General features: G+C 37.5%; 1 protein-coding gene across 4 annotated transcripts in view; it reads left to right on the top strand.

The window, feature by feature from the left end:
- Positions 1–18,828, top strand: part of sgcd (sarcoglycan, delta (dystrophin-associated glycoprotein)) — a 523,297-nt gene that overhangs the window by 462,420 nt on the left and 42,049 nt on the right. The window lies entirely within an intron of this gene.

Below are 18,828 nucleotides of genomic sequence, written 5' to 3'. Positions count from 1 at the left end.
CCCCTGGTTCTTAGCTTTCTGGAAATGTGGCCCCTAAAACAATTCAGCTGAATATTACTGGAATAGGCTAATAACCAAAGGACAGTGGTTTTCTGAAGTGTTCCTGAGCCCATGTGGTGATATCCTTTACACACTGATGTGGCTTTTTGATGTAGTACCGCCTGAGGGATCGAAGGTCACGGGCATTCAATGTTGGTTTTCCTCCTTGCTGCTTACGTGCAGTGATTTCTTCAGATTCTCTGAACCTTTTGATGATATTACTGACCCTATATGGTGAAATCCCTAAATTCCTTGCAATAGCTCGTTGAGAAATGTTGTTCTTAAACTGTTCGACAATTTACTCGCGCATTGGTTCACAAAGTGTTTTGTGAATGACTGAGCATTTCATGGAAGCTGCTTTTAAAACCCAATCACGGCACCCACCTGTTCCCAATTAGCCTGTGGGATGTTCCAAATAAGTGTTTGATGAGTATTCCTCAACTTTTTCCGTCTTCTTTGCCACTTGGGCCAGCTTTTTTGAAACATTTTGCAGGCATCCAAGTCCAAATGAGCTAATATTTGCAAAAAATAACACATTTTACCAGTTCGAACGTCAAGTATCTTGTCTTTGCAGTCTATTCAATTGAATATAGGTTGAAAATGATTTGCAAATCATTGTATTCTGTTTTTATTTACCATTTACACAACATGCCAACTTCACTCGTTTTGGGTTTTGTAAAAGTGTCCTTTGTACCGACGCAGAAAGTGTCCCCTAAAAGGTGTTGGAGGCGGAAAGTTGGACGAAATGAAAGGGAAAAAAAACCCAGCTGAACCGTGAAAGCAATGGAGGCAGCTCATCCCTGCCTATCTGCCTGTCTGCCTGTCAGTATGTCTGTCTGTCTGTCTGTCTGTCTGTTTTAAGCCTGCAGTCACAAGTCCAAAGCCATTAATTGGAAAGAATGATAGCGAGTAGGACGTTTGATCCCTCTGCAAATGGGCCTGGCGGGGACGTTGACTTGAAGAGTTAATTATTATAGTATATTATATATTCAGCATTTCCCCCCTACTCCTCTTTGTGCATAACAACAATCATGAAACAGTTTGGGAGTGCTGGCAGGCAACTTATTAGACGAGCCTGCTTATGACATCCTTATGTGCAACAGAGTTTCTATTTTTTCATTTTTCATTTCATTTATTTATTTATTTCAGGCAATGACAAAAACGTACAAGTTGACAAAACATAATAATATAAATTAATATAGTGCATTATTGTCCAGTTTTGCCTGAAAGGGAGTGGGAAGAAGATAATTTATTTAATCTCACCCCCAGTTCTCCATTCAGGGATTATTCACATGAGTTTCACTCTCACTTTGTTCAAGGATTATAATACAGATGTTGTATCATAGTGGCATTACCACAGGTAACAATAATTATTACACTGTAACAATCATTTGTATCAACAATGTAGGAATAATGAATATACCAACAATGGTAATATACATCATAGCAATAATGGTAATAGACAACATAGCAATAATGGTAAGGAAACATTGAGCACATGTTACACTTTGAGACAGAGTACAGCAGCAGGTCAAATTAAAGACCCTCATCTCTATATTTGAACCAGACCCCATGTTTGTATAATAGTTTAAATCGATTAATAGTTTGGCATTGCTTGTGTTGTAAGTCTATCTTCAATTCATTTTGGCTGTGTGTGTAATAAATATACTGTAGATCAAATCATTGAGCTCCTAACCTATAAAGACAACAAAAATCATATATGTATACTGTATATCTAGTAGGGGCGTCCCGATCTGGTATTGATATCGGATATTGGTCTGATACAAGCTCAAAAAACAAATATCGAATCATAGTGGCCTGCATGTAAAAACTCCAATTCAAGCAAGTGTGTTTATTTGTGCAAAGCTGGACAGTGAAATGTCCTCCAATAAGCACACAAGGTTGGTCTTTTCTTGTCTTTTAGTCAAGTCATTTACAAAAGGTAAACATGGTAGGCTGTAGGCTACTAGGAGCTAGCAGCTACACAACGTCTAAGCACAGTCGCACACAAGCTAGACATAATAAGTGCCCTTAATCCGGTGGTCAGCAACTCTAGAAAATATATTTTTTGTTTTAATATAGTTTCTGTAGGTGAACAAACATGACACAAACCTTCCTAATTGTTAGAAATCCCACTGTTTGTATTGAACATGCTTCACTGATGAGAGTATTTGGCAAGCACCGTTTTGTTTTACTAATTTCAGCGATCCTTGAACTCACCGTAGTTTGTTTACATGTACAACTTTCTCCGACGCTGCCACAGAAAGACGTGTTTTATGCCACTCCTTCTTTGTCTCATTTTGTCCACCAAACGTGTTATGCGGTGCGTGAATGCACAAAGGCGAGCTTTGTTGATTTTATTGATTTGCTGGAGTGCTTATCAGGCATATTTGGTCAGTCCATGACTGTAAGCTAATCGATGCTAACATGGTATTTAGGCTAGCTGTATGTACATATTGCATCATTGTGCCTTGTTTGTAGGTATCTGTGAGCTCATTTAATTTCCTTTACTTATGTCCTCTGTGTATTTCATTTAGATTTGCATGTCTCATGACACATTATCTGTTTGTAATATTGGCTAAATTTCTCTTAGTTGTTTGTGTGCTACGTTGTTCCAGGCCACAGCAAAAGTTACCCAGCTTGCAAAGATTGTAATCAATCCATTAGAAGAAGACAGTCTGTCGTTTCCTTTAACTTGGACTCACACATCTATAAATTTGGTTATTCTGAGCCAGTAATTTCCAGGAGTTATCTAATCCTGTGAGAAGCCTCCAATTGACTCTTGATTTCCAATGTTGCAAAAATGTATACAATACAATTTCTGCCAACAAAGATTTGCATCAGCCTTTGATAGTAGGCTAATATAGCTAATATAGACACTTACATCATGTGTTGCCTTCATTATGACACTTACTGTACATAAGGCTTTTAGTTTTTTGCGGCTCCAGACAGATTTTTGTTTTGTATTTTTGATCCAATGTGGCTCTTTCAACATTTTGGGTTGCAGACCCCTGCCTTAATCGAACAATATTGCAGTCTAAAGCACCTCATTTGTCAATATTAACAGATATCAAATGATTATAGTTACATATTACTTACAGATACAAAGTATCTAGTATTTAGTACTTGTTTTTAAGTTGTTTTTACTAAAACACTATATATTGTTTTGACATATCGCATGTTTTTATGTTAATATACAGCATGTAAGTAATTTATTTTTTAGTTGTGGTGTGTGACAGCAGCTGTTTTTGTTTAATATATGTATTTATGTAACTTTGTTTTGCTGTCCTCTTGGCCAGGTCAGTCTTGGAAAAGAGATTTTAATCCCAATGAGTTTTTACCGGGTTAAAAGAAGGATATTGATTGAGTAGCAAACATGTCTGCATCATTCAATTAACTACTTTGATTATTGTGACACTCCACTTAAAAACTATAAATCTGCCATAAGGTTAGTGTAGGGATTCTCAAACTGTGGTACGTGTCTCACTAGTGGTACACCATAGAATTCCTTGATTGAAGTACAGTGTTTTCCTATATTCAAACACAGTGTTACTGTTCAAAAACAGTGTCTAATGTTACAGTGGCCAAAATATTAAATATACTTGTTCAATAAAACATGCGCTTTGTTTTTAAATAATCCTTTTAATGTTGGTCAATATGGTGGTACTTGGAGAGCCAAGTGTTTGGTACTTGGTGAAAACAGTTAAAGGAACCACTGGATTAGTGTTTTTCATGCCTACCATTGTTCTTTGAGTACTGTCCCCCGGTGAAGCCTTTTCAAACATTCCACACTACAAAATAATTAGTATCGATATCAGACATGAATATTTGTATCAGCACACCCCTAACACATGACAAAAAGACTCCCTTTGAAAATATTGAGAATGTTGTTTTCGATCCCACATGTATCCCAACACACAAAATCCTTTGAACTTAGACCACTGGCTTTCAATTTGTATACGTTTTATACAAAGCTGGGGAAAGCTGTTCTTTTCTTTCCAATTCAAAGCATGCAGCAACATGTTTTTTTCTTTTTTTTACCAATGTCTAGTAAAGTGCCTTGCCGGTCATGTAAAAAGTGTGTTTGAAAAATGTGTTTGTTTGTTGTCACTTTAGCTTTTCATAAGTACCCCCACAGGCGTGCTATGCAGCAATTCTTTTAAAAAAGGTGCCTATTGGGATCCCAAGACTAAAAGTTAGCCGTTATCTGACAAAGGTGTGTGTGCATATTCCTCTCCTAACTGCGGTGTAATCAGTCGTCATCTGTGTCTCGGTCGATGACGATCAATGCGGTCCTGCCGCGTTTACATGTCATGCCGCCCCTTCCTCTCCCTCGTCTCTTCGCCTCGTAAACATGAACCGGCAGCCTTTTACCAGAGGATCTATAAAGGCCATCTCTCCGTCTAATTTCCGCTTTTGCCAGCCAGTCAAAATATCGCACCTCCTCTCCCGAGATGATTTTGACAAAAGTGACCCTGCTGACGACGCTTTTGTTTTCCTCCTTCATCATCCTTCATTTGCATAACTTATTCTCTCCTCCCACCGGTTTTAGTCGCCCAACACCCGAATTAATCAGAATTAATCAGAATTATGACTTACAACGGGGGTGTCAAACTCATTTTAGCTCAGGGGCCGCATGGAGGAAAATCTGTGCACACGCGGGACCGGACTATTAAAATCATGGCATTAAAACTAAAAAATAAAGACAACTTCAGATTGTTTTCTTTGTCTTACTTTGGCCAAAAATAGAACAAACACATTCTGAAAATATTACAATAAAAATATAGGAAAAAAATAGCGGTAAAGTTTAGATCCTTGAAGGAAAAAAGAAAGTGAATGAATGTTTATAACTGATACATTTACATATGCATAAAAATGTGTTTTCTTTCAAAGACCAATCAATCAAAGATTATATACATATAGAGCTCTAAATCACAAGTGTCTCAAAGGGCTGCACAAGCCACAATGACTTCCTCGGCTCAGGGCAAGAAAAAACTCAACCCAATGGGATTACAATGAGAAACCTTGGAGGGGACCGCAGATGTGGGATTGGAGATCTGGGGTGGATAAAGACAAATACCATATGTCTCGGCAAGACACTTCACCCTTTGCTCCTGATGGGTCGTGGTTAGTGCCTTGCATGGCAGCTCCCGCCATCTGTGTGTATGTGGATGGGTGAATGTGGAAATAGTGTCAAAGCGCTTTGAGTACCTTGAGGGTAGAAAAGCGCTATACAAGTATAACCCTTTTACTTAAAATCGACAGTGTGCCTTACAACCCGGTGCGTTTTGTGTATGAATTATTTCTGGTTGTGCTGATCTCCAACCAATGTTGGTAGTCACACATAAGACTGCAGGTTGAATGAAAGCCTGTTCAATAAATGACTCTAGCAAGCACCATTAAGACCAAACCTTTGTTTTTTAATTTTAGAATCCACAACAGGGGTTTTTAACCTTTTGGACTTCAGGGCCCAATTTTTCCGGCACCCACTCAAATATTAACACTGGATTAGTAATCTTACTCTTGATTGTAATCTTATTCCATAATTATATCCAACACACTTCCAATTTGCAACCATGTCAAATGACATGAAAATGTCACGGGGGGGTGGGGTCGCAGCTGGCTGCGGGGTTGTTCTTTTCATGCAAAAAACGGCTCCGGACGACAGCGTGAAGGCACGGCTGCTCTACCCTCCAATCTTTGCTTCTTCCTACTTCTTTTTGGACATGTAAAGAAAAATTAAAATATGTGTTGTATCATATTGATACTGTACACATGTCCGAAATAACCTTCAACCAACCAAATATAACTTCAGGTCTAAATACGAAACAACCGAGTGACGACATAAAAGGCTACATTGTGTCACTTTCAAAAATGGTGTTTTTGGCCCGGGACTGAAAAGACACATTTGACTAAAGCATTAGCATAAATGTGTTGTTTCGGGGGACAATGTCAAACAAATCATCAGCGTAAAGCGATGTCTGTGGCGGTGGCACCTTCTAGAATGGCGGCATCAGGGTGCAGGATGCAATTCACCGTCAGCATCCATATTTCTGCTCACTTGACGCTCGAAATATCAATGCTGCTTTCCTCATGTATAGATTATACTTTTCTTAACGGGTTGCCTCAATTGCTGCCATTAGCTAGAAAGCATGCCAAATTTCTCCTGCAGCAGGTGGTCCAATAGAAAGAAATTGTCCCCATCCATTTGCCCTAACTGCTCTTTCTTTCATTCACAATGAAAATCAAGACATATTTGTATCCAAAGGAGGCACAGCAAGGTTTTCTTTCGCCTCCCTTTTTTCTGTCATTAGCTCGGCGAGGGTAACAACGGTGGTCAGGTTTGACGTACAAGATGATGACGGGGCTGGAGTTTAAGGAAAGTGAGATTAGCACGAAATGCATTGTGATGGCCAACTATGGTCTTTTTTGTGCGGGTCAAAGAGAGATGCAGTGGAGGCGAAGGGAAATTATTAGTATTAGAACTCCATCAATTTGTGACAGAGGAAATGATTTGATGCAGTCCGACTGGTGACTGGATGATTGCATCTTTCGGTTAAGAAAAGCACCTGAATGTATGCACACACAAATTTTGTGCTGAAGTGAATCTTTGAGCTGGAATTGATACAAAAAAAGTGTCAAGACAAGAAAGTTTGGTTTGACTTATGACGGCCAAATTTCCAGAAATGTAACAATTGACAGTATTAATCTGAATGTCGGGCTGTGGGAGGTGAATGACACCCAAGATGCAGAGACAAGGCAAGCATGAACTGAAAAGCGTATTCATTACTTTGTCAACAGTACAAAAAACTACTATTTTTCCGCGGCAAGAATACGTTTTAATTTTTTACTTGCACCACGGAAAAAATATACAACAAAACAAACCAGAGAACTTATTGGCGGGTGAGCCGAGTGAGAGGAAGCAGGAACATCGGTGAGGGCATGTGGGCATGAATCAATATTGATTGTTTGCTACATATCCTGTAGCTCCGACCAGCTCAGGTAGTGTCTGCATCTAAAAAGGTAAACAGAAGTAAATGAATGACATCAACAATAACCCAAACAAAACATAAGATCCTAAATGTCGAAGCGAAAACCAAGGACTAAGGAATTCTGCTCTCCAGCAAAAAGTGACAGTACCTCCTCCCTCTCCCAACTCAACGGACGTCGCCTGGTGGACCACCTGGTTGATTCAGAAATCAGAAACGAGAGTGTTATGGAGGATAAGTGACCGAGAGACTCAAGATCTACTGTATCCTCCGAGCCAATCAATAAGGTACTCCCTAGCATCCAAAATAGTTTTGGCAGTAAAGGCAGGATGGCCATCAATCAATAGCGGAGGTGGAGGATGCATTGGCAGAGGAGTGAGGTCACATAAAGAGACTGACTTCAGACGAGGGATAGGTTTTAAGGGAAGTCCGAATCTTCAGCAGAACCGATACTGGGTTGACCATTCGCTCCATCTGAAAAGAGCCAACAAATCTGGGAGCAAGAGGTTCCACTGCCGGGGGAAGATCCCGAGATGATGAACAGACCGTCCGACCAGTTTGATAGTCTGAGGCAGACATGCGGTGTCGGTCAGTCAGAATCTGGTTGCGCCTGGCGCTGCGGGACTGGTCGGCCTGTGTGTTGCGGCGGGCAGGGGTACAGAGGACTTTGTCTCTTGGGATGGGGACACAGGAGGCTGGAAACTCTGGACCACATGGAATAGAGAGAGACCAGTAGCAGAGCAAACAAGGATGTTATGAGAATAGTCCACCCACGGAAGATTGAGGGTCCTTGACTGAGGTGTTGTTAGCAAATGCATCGTTAGCCTGCTCCCAGGTCACGGTAGCACGCTCTGTCTGGCCATTTGATTGGGGATGATATCCAAATGACAAGCTGACCGTCGCCCCCATAGACTTGCAGAACGCCCTCCAGGTAGCTGCGGCAAACTGCATACCCCGGTCAGAGACCATGTCCATTGGCATGCCATGAAGGCAGACTACATGCTGGACGACAGTTTTGGCGGTTTTCAGGGCTTGAAAGGAGCTTGCGCAGAGGAACAAAGTGTACACACTCCGAAAATCTGTCAACAATGAGAGTGAAGGCGAAATCCTGGTCACAAAATCCATGGTGATGCGTGACCACGGACGAGATGGGACGGGAAGCGCAGACGGAGCAGGCTGCCACAAAAGTATTTGTGTCAACATGGAGGGTGAGCCACCAGAACCACTGAACCAGTAGGAGGACTGGCTTCGGTATGACAAGCGACTTTGGAACAATGGGACCATGTCAAGATCTCATGACGGAGGCAACAGGGCCAGATGAGCAACAGGACAACCAGCAGGAAATTAGTTCAAAATAAGGAACATCAAACCTCAACAAAACTTCTGGAGCTTCTGTTTCGTCATGCTGTTAACTATCTGTGTAGCTGCACACGCTGGAATCGAATAGCGAGGGCAGAATAATGAATTTATTGACAGTGCTGTGTCTAAGCTGGTATGTTTACTTTGTAAATAAGTAAACACAGTATCAAAGGAATATAACATTTTCTGATGAAACATCCACATTTCGATGACCTTGGGCTCTTCAAACTGCGGCCCTCTATATGATGTAGTTGAATACCTCTGGAATATATTTTACATTTTTGGCCACCGTAACATTACACACAGTTTGAACAGTAACACTGTTTTTGAATATTTGAAAACAAAACACTCTCCTTTTAATCAAATGATTCTTTGGCGTACCTCTACATGAAGCCCAGTTTGAGAACCACTGAATTATTTCATTAAATAATGAAATATTTATTTATTTGAGGTAAAATTACGACACATTAAATAACACATCCATGGATTTAATTCCAATTACATTTAAAGACAATACAAATCTGTGTATTTATTTCCTAATGCAATTAATTAATGACACATTTAAGTCATTTTTTTAAAGTTTATTTATTTATTTTGTCCCAGTTTGGGACTAGTTGGGGAATGTACTCCGCTAAACCACACACACGTATACACACTCACTCAGGACAATAGACTTTAAAAATAATTTGGAGTGCATGAAAAGCGTAAAAGAAAACGTTACTCTCTTTGACCACATGGCCATTTATGAACAAGTATAGACAGCAGAGCCAGTAATGTTGTCATCAGGAAACTGCTGAGTGAGTTTTGCAACATTTTTGAAAGCGCATGCAGGGATAGCTAAAGTGGATAGCGGTGTTTCCCGACAGCCACGACCTACGCCACACTAATTAGAGACGCCAAAGATTATTTTTGCATTTGTGGACCACGCCCCCGATGACTCTTACATTGAAAAGAGTAAATACCTGTGCTAAAACTAGCGCTCAGTGGTAAAATAAAAAATGGTGTCTCAGTAACGCAGTTTTTCATCCTTCGTCACATCACGTTAAGGCACACAACATCCTAAAGCACTGAGGTTTTTTTTTTGTTCTTCTTCCTCCCCGCTGAGACTTGAGCTTGCTAATGTAAGTCTTTGTGTTTTATCTCACTTCACAGCAGACGCCATTGAAATGTAACCACAGCCTTTATGAGCTTCTTTCTTTTTGCAGCCCGTCTGTTTTGCTGGGGGATTTTTACGCTTCCCCGAACACCTAATGCTCACATTTACAGAAGGAGAGCACTTGTTGCCTTTTACTTTCCTCAAACCCGCTGATGAAACTCCTTTGCAAACAGCAGAGTGACTTCTTTTGCACACATGTACGTTCTGATAAAAGTTTCATCACTCCAACCGGTTCAATAAAAGACTTTCTTGAAGAGAACAGAAGCGCCACTTTGAATATCAAACTATACCTGACAGGTTAAGCGGGGTGGAATTTGCAAAAAAAAAACAAACAAAAAAAACAAACATTACGCTGTTGTTAGATTTTAAAAGAGCATGTCAAAAGATTTAAAAAGAGTTCCTTTTGTGGCACTGCATTACAATTACACGTCAGTTATATCGACATAATCCTCGCAAGATTCTAGACAGGCTCATGGTGGGATTTGACACGTTCAACTAAAGCAATTCTCAAAATACACACTGACTTTCTTAACTATGAAGTCAGCAAGTGGTCAAAGAGTTTTTATACAACACGAGTAAAAGCACTAGTCAAGGATCCTTTATACAACAAGACTGCTGTGGTGTTTGTTAAGGACGTACTGTAAAAACTCTTGTCAAAGCTCCTCTGTATGACAAGTGCCCTGCTGTTTATTAACAACCAACTGCAAAAATGCCGGTCAAATGTATTTTATATAACAAGACTGCTGTGCTGCCATTTGTAACTGCAAAAAAAGCTAGCTAAAGATTCTCTCTATGACAGTAGTGCAGTGTTGTTATCAAGGATCTATTAGAAAAAGGCTGGTCAAAGATTCTCTACACAACAGGGTTGCTTTTCAGGTTTTGAGAACCTACTGCAAAAATGCTAGTCAAAGATCCTCTACATAACTGGATTGCATTGCAGTTTTTGAAACCTACTGAAAAAATGCTTGCCAAAGATCCTCTATATCAGTGTTTTTCAACCATATATTGTCTGGTGTGCTGTGGGAAATTATGCAACTTCACAAAATTGGTCCAAACAAATTTTTTTGCAATACAATAATTATAATATTGAAGCTTTTATCAGTAGATTGCACAGTACAGTACATATTCCGTACAATTGACCACTAAATGGTAACACCCAAATAAGTTTTTCAACTTGTTTAAGTCGGAGTCCACGTAAATCAATAATGTGCCGTTGTCTAGTGCAGTGTTTTTCAACCTTTTTTGGTATGTAAAAGGTATGTAACGCTTAAACCAAAAATGAACAAAAGGCAAGTCCCGCTAGAAAAAGGCACTGAAGCATAGGGAAGGCTATGCAAAACAAAAGTAAAACTGAACTGGCTACAAAGTAAACAAAAACAGAATGCTGGACGACAGCAAAACATGACATGACAATCAACAGTGTCCCCACAAAGAAATACACAGTACGCACAACTTAAATAGTCTTGATTGTGGAAACAAAGCAGGTGCGGGCAATAGAACTCAAAGGCATACTTGCCAACCTTGAGACCTCCGATATCGGGAGGTCGGGGGTGGGGGCGTGGTTGGGGCAGGGGGGGGTGTTGGGGGCGTGGTTAAGAGGAGAGTATATTTACAGCTAGAATTCACCAACTCAAGTATTTCATATATATATATATGTATATATATATATATATATATATATATATATATATATATATATATATATATATATATATATATATATATATATATATATATATATATATATACATATATGTATGAAATACTTGACTTTCAGTGAATTCTAGCTATATATATATATATATATATATATATATATATATATATATATATATATATATATATATACATATATATATATATATATATTTATTTATTTTATTATACATATAAATTAAATAAATACTTCAATTTCAGTGTTCCGGAGGCTATCCAGTAGATGGTAGTATTGTCCTGTTTATCTTCTCCGTTCATGACTGAGTATATCATACTTGCCAACCTTGAGACCTCCGATATCGGGAGGTCGGGGGTGGGGGCGTGGTTGGGGCAGGGGGGGTGTTGGGGGCGTGGTTAAGACGAGAGTATATTTACAGCTAGAATTCACCAACTGAAGTATTTCATATATATATATATATGTATATATATATATATATATATATATATATATATACATATATATATATATATATATATATATATATATATATATATATATATATATATATATATATATATATATATATATATATAAGTATATATATATATACATATATATATATATATATATATATAAGTATATATATATAAGTATATATATATATATAAGTATATATATATATATATATATATATTTATATATATATATATATATATATATAAGTATATATATATATATATAAGTATATATATATATATATGCATATATACATATATATATGTATGAAATACTTGACTTTCAGTGAATTCTAGCTCTATATATATATATATATATATATATATATATATATATATATATATATATATATATATATATATATATATATATATATATATATATATATTTATTTATTTTATTATACATATAAATTAAATAAATACTTGAATTTCAGTGTTCCGGAGGCTATCCAGTAGATGGTAGTATTGTCCTGTTTATCTTCTCCGTTCATGACTGAGTATATCATTTCGGCCACCGTGTTCAATGGAGAAGTCTGTTCTACAAAATGTACAGGCAACATACATACCCCTACCCCTTCAAACTGTCCTGGATGAACTGAAATTCTTGTTTCCATTCGTTTTGGAACTTGCAAGCGTATTTCTTCATCTTGCTCGTCGACGGCGCCGCCATGTCTGTAACTTCTTCGTTCTTCTGCTTCATCTCCTTGTTGTGTGCGCAGTTGTGCACGCTACTCTCTAAAAGCCGCAGATGTTATGACGTCATTGGGCAGGCAAGCTGTTTATATTGTGGGAAAGCGGACGTGAGAACAGGTTGTCCCCACTCAGGTCCGCATTGACCTGGAGGGGGCGCGGCCTCCAGCTCCGGCTGAATACCGGGAGTTTGTCGGGAGAAAATTTCTGCCGGGAGTTTATCGGGAGAGGCACTGAATACCGGGAGTCTCCCGCTAAAAACGGGAGGGTTGGCAAGTATGCTCAGAGGAAGGTGGGACGCTGCTACAGGAGAACACCAACAAAACAGGAAGGGTCACCAAATTAACAGCGCAAGACAGGAACTAAAGCACTACACACAGGAAACAACAACAAAAGCTCAAAATAAGGCATGACAACCTGGTGGAGTTTCATTTTTTAACCTTTTCTGCTGGGGGCACTGCAGTTTTTGAGGAATCTACTGCAAAAATGCTCGCCAAAGATCCTCAATTTGACAGTGTTGCTTCGCTGGTTTTAAACACTGACTGCAAAAAATGGTAAAATATTTACACAACACAAACATTGTCTTTAAAGACCTACTGTTAAAACGTGATTCAAAGATCCTTTACACATGACAGGATTATAACGCAGTTTCTAAAGAACCCACTGCAAAAATGCAAGTCAAAGATCCTCTTTATGACAGGATGTATTCGCAGTTTTTGAGAACCTACTGCAAACATGATTTTCAAAGAACTACAATATGACAGGGTTGCTTTGCTGTTTTTAAACACCTACTGCAAAAAAAAACTGGTCAAAGATGATTTATATAACAGAAACACACTAACTGCTAAAACGCAAGTCAAAGATCCAATTTTTTGGAAACCTATTGCAAAAATGTTAGTCAAAGACCCTCTACATGACATGATTTTTATTGCAATTTTTGAAACCTACTGCAAAAATGCTTGCCTAAGATCCTCTATATCAGTGGTCCCCAACCAATGTGGGGTCCGTGGACCGATTAGTAATAAAAAAAATGATTTTTTAAATTTTTTTTTTAATTAAATCAACATAAAAAACACAATATATACATTATATATCAATATAGATCAATACAGTCTGCAGGGATGCAGTCCATAAGCACACATGATTGTATTTCTTTATGTCCGTGGGACAAATTTTCAAGCGTTGACCGGTCCGCAGCTACACCGCAGCTACACCGCAGCTACAAAAAGGTTGGGGACCACTGCTCTACATGACAGGATTGCATTGCAATTTTTGAAACCTACTGCAAAAATGCTTGCAAAAGATCCTCTATATGACATAATTGCATTTTTTGAGAACCTACTGCAACAATTCTAGTCAAAGATCCTCTACATGACAGAATTGCACTGCAGTTTTTTGAGAACCTACTGCAAAAATGCTCATCAAAGATCCTCTATATGACAGTGTTGCTTCGCTGGTTTTAAACACTGACTGCAAAAAATGGCAAAAGATTATTTATATAACACAGACACTGTCTTTAAAGACCTATAGTTAAAACGCTGGTCAAAGATCCTTTAAATATGACAGGATGGAAACGCAGTTTCTTAAGAACTAACTGCAAAAATGCTAGTCAAAGATCCTCTTTATGACAGGATTTTTTTTGCAGTTTTTGAGAACCTACTGGAAAAATGATATTCAAAGATCCTCTCTATATGACAGATTTGCATTGCAGTTTTTGAGAACCTACTGCAAAAATGATATTCAAATAACTTCAATATTCGGGGTTGCTTTGCTGTTTTTAAACACCTACTGCAAAAAAAAAAAAAGGTCAATGATTATCTATACAACAGAAACACTTTCAAGGGCCTACTTCTAAAACACAAGTCAAAGATCCTTTAAACATGACAGGATTGCCTTGCCGTTTTTGAGAACGTACTGCAAAAAATGCTTGTCAAAGATCCTCTACATCACAGGATTACATTGCAATTTTTTTAAACCTATTGCAAAAGTGTTAGTCAAAGATCCTCTACATGGCAGGATTGCATTGCAATTTTTGAAACCTACTGCAAAAATGCTTGCCAAAAATGCTCTATATGACATACTTGCATTACAGTTTTTAAGAACCCACTGCCAAAATTCTAGTCAAATATCCTCTACATGACAGAATTGCACTGCAGTTTTTGAGAACCTACTGCAAAAATGCTCGTCAAAGATCATCTATATAACAGTGTTGCTTCGCTGGTTTTAAACACTGACCGCAAAAAATGGTAAAATATTATTTATACAAGACAAACACTGTCTTTAAAGACCTACTGTTAAAACGTGATTCAAAGATCCTTTAAACATGACAGGATTGATACACCGTTTCTGAATAACCACTTGCAAAAATGCTAGTCAAAGATCCTCTTTATGATAAGATTTATTTGCAGTTTTTGAGAACCTACTGCAAAAATGATATTCAAAGAACTTCAATAACAGGTTTGCTTTGGTGTTTTTAAACACCTACTGCAAAAAAAATGGCCAAAGATCATCTATACAACAGAAACACACCTACTGCTAAAACGCAAGTCAAAGATCCGTTAAACATGACAGGATTGCTTTGCAGTTTTTGAGAACCTACTGCAAAAATGCTTGCCAAAGATCCTCTATATGACATAATTGCACTGCAGTTTTTGAGAACCTACTGCAAAAATTCTCATCAAAGATCCTCTATATGACAGTGTTGCTTCGCTGGTTTTAAACACTGACTGCAAAAAAATGGTAAAAGATTATTTATATATACACAAACACTGTCTTTGAAGACCTACAGTTAAAACGCTGGTCAAAGATCCTTTAAATATGACAGGATGGAAACGCAGTTTCTTAAGAACCAACTGCAAAAATGCTAGTCAAAGATCCTCTTTATGACAGGATTTTTTTTGCAGTTTTTGAGAACCAACTGGAAAAATGATATTCAAAAAGCCTCTCTATATGACAGATTTGCATTGCAGTTTTTGAGAACCTACTGCAAAAATGATATTCAAATAACTTCAATATTCGGGGTTGCTTTGCTGTTTTTAAACACCTACTGCAAAAAAAAAAAAAGGTCAATGATTATCTATACAACAGAAACACTTTCAAGGGCCTACTTCTAAAACACAAGTCAAAGATCCTTTAAACATGACAGGATTGCCTTGCCGTTTTTGAGAACGTACTGCAAAAAATGCTTGTCAAAGATCCTCTACATCACAGGATTACATTGCAATTTTTGTAAACCTATAGCAAAAGTGTTAGTCAAAGATCCTCTACATGGCAGGATTGCATTGCAATTTTTTAAACCTACTGCAAAAATGCTTGCCAAAAATGCTCTATATGACATACCTGCATTACAGTTTTTAAGAACCTACTGCCAAAATTCTAGTCAAATATCCTCTACATGACAGAATTGCACTGCAGTTTTTGAGAACCTACTGCAAAAATGCTCGTCAAAAATCCTCTATATAACAGTGTTGCTTCGCTGGTTTTAAACACTGACCGCAAAAAATGGTAAAATATTATTTATACAAGACAAACACTGTCTTTAAAGACCTACTGTGATTTAGGGCTATATAAATAAACATTGATTGATTGATTGATACTGTTAAAAAGTGATTCAAAGATCCTTTAAACATGACAGGATTGATGCACAGTTTCTGAATAACCACCTGCAAAAATGCTAGTCAAAGATCCTCTTTATGATAAGATTTATTTGCAGTTTTTGAGAACCTACTCCAAAAATGATATTCAAAGAACTTCAATAACAGGTTTGCTTTGGTGTTTTTAAACACCTACTGTAAAAAAAACTGGCCAAAGATCATCTATACAACAGAAACACACCTACTGCTAAAACGCAAGTCCAAGATCCGTTAAACACGACAGGATTGCTTTTCATTTTTTCAGAACGTACTGCAAAAATGCTTGCCAAAGATCCTCTATATGACATAATTGCACTGCAGTTTTTGAGAACCTACTGCAAAAATTCTCATCAAAGATCCTCTATATGACAGTGTTGCTTCGCTGGTTTTAAACACTGACTGCAAAAAAATGGTAAAAGATTATTTATATATACACAAACACTGTCTTTAAAGACCTACAGTTAAAACGCTGGTCAAAGATCCTTTAAATATGACAGGATGGAAACACAGTTTCTTAAGAACCAACGGCAAAAATGCTAGTCAAAGATCGTCTTAATGACAGGATTTTTTTGCAGTTTTTGAGAACCTACTGGAAAAATTATATTCAAAGATCCTCTCTATATGACAGATTTGCATTGCAGTTTTTGAGAACCTCCTGCAAAAATGATATTCAAATAACTTCAATATTACAGGGTTGCTTTGCTGTTTTTAAACACTTACTGCAAAAAAAAAAAAAAGGTCAATGATTATCTATACATCAGAAACACTTTTAAGGGCTTACTTCTAAAACACAAGTCAAAGATCCTTTAAACATGACAGGATTGACTTGCCGTTTTTGAGAACCTACTGCAAAAAATGCTTGTCAAAGATCCTCTACATCACAGGATTACATTGCAATTTTTTTAAACCTATTGCAAAAGTGTTAGTCAAAGATCCTCTACATGGCAGGATTGCATTGCAAACCTACTGCAAAAATGCTTGCCAAAAATCCTCTATGACATAATTGCATTGCAGTTTTTGAGAACCTACTGCAACAATTCTAGTCAAATATCCTCTATATAACAGAATTGCACTGCAGTTTTTGAGAACCTACTGCAAAAATGCTTGTCAAAGATCCTCTATATGACATACTTGCATTGCCGTTTTTGAGAACCTACTGCAACAATTCTAGTCAAATATCCTCTACATGACAGAATTGCACTGCAGTTTTTGAGAACCTACTGCAAAAATGCTTGTCAAAGATCCTCTATATGACATACTTGCATTGCAGTTTTTGAGAACCTACTGCAAAAATGCTTGTCAAAGATCTTCTAAATGACATACTTGCATTGCAGTTTTTGAGAACCTACTGCAACAATTCTAGTCAAATATTGTCTACATGACAGAATTGCACTGCAGTTTTTGAGAACCTACTGCAAAAATGCTCGTCAAAGATCCTCTATATAACAGTGTTGCTTCGCTGGTTTTAAACACTGACTGCAAAAAATGGTAAAATATTATTTATACAAGACAAACACTGTCTTTAAAGACCTACAGTTAAAAATGCGAGTCAAAGATCCTTTAAACATGACAGGATTGAAACACAGTTTCTGAATAACCAACTGCAAAAATGCTAGTCAAAGATCCTCTTTATGATAAGATTTATTTGCAGTTTTTGAGAACCTACTGCAAAAATGATATTCAAAGAACTTCAATAACAGGTTTGCTTTGGTGTTTTTAAACACCTACTGCAAAAAAACTGGCCAAAGATCATCTATACAACAGAAACACACCTACTGCTAAAACGCAAGTCAAAGATCCGTTAAACACGACAGGATTGCTTTTCAGTTTTTCAGAACATACTGCAAAAATGCTTGCCAAAGATCCTCTATATGACATAATTGCACTGCAGTTTTTGAGAACCTACTGCAAAAATGCTCGTGAAAGATCCTCTATATGACAGTGTTGCTTCGCTGGTTTTAAACACTGACTGCAAAAAAATGGTAAAAGATTATTTATATACACAAACACTGTCTTTAAAGACCTACAGTTAAAACACGGGTCAAAGATCCTTACACATGATGGGATTGAAACACAGTTTTTGAGAACCTACCGCAAAAATGATATTCAAATAACTTCAATATGACAGGGTTGCTTTGCTGTCTTTAAACACCTACTTCAAAAAAAAAACTGGTCAAAGATGATCTACACCAGGGGTGTCAAACGTACGGCCCGTGGGCCGGATCAGGCCCGCGGACAGGTTTTATCCGGCCCGCGGGATGAGTTTGCTAAGTATAAAAATGAACCAAAATTTTTGAATGAAAGAAACTGCTGTTCTAAATGTGTCCACTAGATGTCACAATAGCAATTATTTGCATCTTTGTAGATTATGCTACATATGTAAAAAAATAAAATAAACCACATGATGTTAGTGCACCAGTTAAGGAAAATGAGCAAACTTACATGAATGACATCCTGTAATTTGATCGTAATAGATTGAAAATTAACACCAATGAGTTGACTGATGAACATTATCACATAATGTATTCAGAAAATATAAATAACGACAAATAAAGATAGAATACTATTAACCGCAACATGTAAGTGTAAAAAAAAAAACAACAACATTATGATTTGTACATTTTCAGAATTTTCTTGTTCTATTTTTAAACAAAGAAAACAATCTGAATTTGTCTTTATTTTTAAGTTATCGTGCCGTGATTTTACCTGTCCGGCCCACCTGGGAGTAGATTTTTCTCCATGTGGCCCCCGATCTAAAATGAGTTTGACACCCCTGATCTACACAAAA

The sequence above is a fragment of the Entelurus aequoreus genome, linkage group LG05 (genome assembly GCF_033978785.1).
Source record: "Entelurus aequoreus isolate RoL-2023_Sb linkage group LG05, RoL_Eaeq_v1.1, whole genome shotgun sequence".
Lineage (NCBI taxonomy): Eukaryota > Metazoa > Chordata > Actinopteri > Syngnathiformes > Syngnathidae > Entelurus > Entelurus aequoreus.
Note: the sequence above shows the minus strand (reverse complement) of the source record. Positions and strands in the feature narration are given on the sequence as shown.